The sequence below is a fragment of the Sinocyclocheilus rhinocerous genome, unplaced genomic scaffold, assembly GCF_001515625.1.
Source record: "Sinocyclocheilus rhinocerous isolate Xijiao unplaced genomic scaffold, SAMN03320098_v1.1 scaffold1987, whole genome shotgun sequence".
Taxonomy (NCBI): Eukaryota; Metazoa; Chordata; class Actinopteri; order Cypriniformes; family Cyprinidae; genus Sinocyclocheilus; species Sinocyclocheilus rhinocerous.
The window spans coordinates 14,348-16,102 of record NW_015654952.1 but is presented as its reverse complement, the minus strand read 5'-3'; positions in this window follow the sequence as shown (position 1 = coordinate 16,102).

Sequence of the window (1,755 nt, the reverse complement as noted above, 5' to 3'; positions counted from 1 at the left end):
CATCACTGAATTCAATGATGAACTGCCTTTAACTGAAAATTGAGTGTTTACCATTGTAATTTTGTATTAACCCTCTGGGGTCGAGGGTGTTTTGGGGCCTGGAAAAGTTTTGACATGCCCTGACATTTGTGCTTTTTTTCAGTATCTTAAAAACATATTAGTCTAAAATCTTTTTTTGAAAAAAAAATTGAGCAGCATGAATGTACATGTTTGTGTTTTTGAGAAAACAATGTTTATGCGTGTTAGTGAAAAACGTCTCAGGTTACGTATGTAACCATGGTTCCATGAGTAGGGAACGAGACACTGCGTCCTCTAGGGGTCGCTATGGGGAACGCCTCGTCGTGACCCGTGTCTGAAGCATACATTCAAAAAACACCAACAACACGTTGGCTGGCGACAGCCATGACGTCACTACCGGTGCGACTATAGTATAAATAGGTGCCGGGAGCTACACATCATTCACTTCTTCGTCTGAAGCTTGCGTCCGCAGCATGGCAAGAAACCTAGAGGGCGCAGTGTCTCGTTCCCTACTCAGGGAACCATGGTTACATAAGTAACCTGAGACGTTCCCTTTCATGGGAACTTCGAACTGCGTCCTCTAGGGGTCGCTATGGGGAACGGTATACCCACGCCACCATGCTGAGGGGAGTGCATGCCAGAGCCATGGCGAGCACTAAGTACCAACTCTACGATATTGCTATGGGAGTCGCCCCTGGGACGTTAGACGGCTGTCAGTGACGTTATTCCCTACGGCCAAAGGCCTAGGCTACATACCCCAAAATACTTACCTGTTAGGCCTGGGCCCGGGGTAGAGCTCAAGGCTTGGAATCAGGAATAGATTCCTTTAAGGGAATACGACCAAGAGCCTAGAATCTTACTAAGTCTTGGCCTGTCACACAGGGCTACCGCATGCTCTGCATATGCTGAAGGACCTGTCTCAACAGACCCCTAGTAGCAACACCCTGTTAAAGTAGGTATCCAGAGGATACATAGGTGGAGTGGTGCCCAAGGTGGAACAAGGGTTTCAAACCACCTACAGCGAGAGAGGGGGCTCGACCTACAGCATGTTCCAATGCTGGAACAGCTAGCAGTTACTTAGCTGAGGGAGCAACATACCCAGTTCTCAATCGAGAGGGGGGCTCGACCTGCAGCATGTTCCAATGCTGGAACAGCTAGCAGTAATTTACTTAGCTGAGGGAGCAACACACCCAGTTCTCAATCGAGAAGGGGGCTCGACCTACAGCATGTTCCAATGCTGGAACGGTGTAGCATTTGGATCAATCAGACACACAACTATTTGTTATATTTTACAAATAATATCTAACGCCCCCTCACCTAACCAAAGGGCCAACTACGAGGGTCTATGGACCCTTCCCCCGAAATGCTTTTGAATTGTATACTGTTTTGTGTGTGTGTTATGATAGATCACTAGTTAATCCATCCCCACCGATACCATGTTTGGTCTCTTTGAATTTGTCTTCTGATGATCTAAATGAGCGTTTATATTATATGTGGGTACATAGGCAATATTTGTTCTGTTGTTGTGCAAATTTTCAATTTGTTCTAAGAATCTTTAGTAATTTTGATTCGCGTTCCATGTGCAAATTACCATGCTCTCACACAAAGGGTCATAAAACTCCCCAGTATTTCCAACCTCCCGCTTGGAGTTTCAGCCTTTCTCATTGGAAAAGCCAATCCTGAGAGGCGTGAATCTTCTCAGACCTTAAAAAGGCTCACGCACAGTTCCGCCCATGT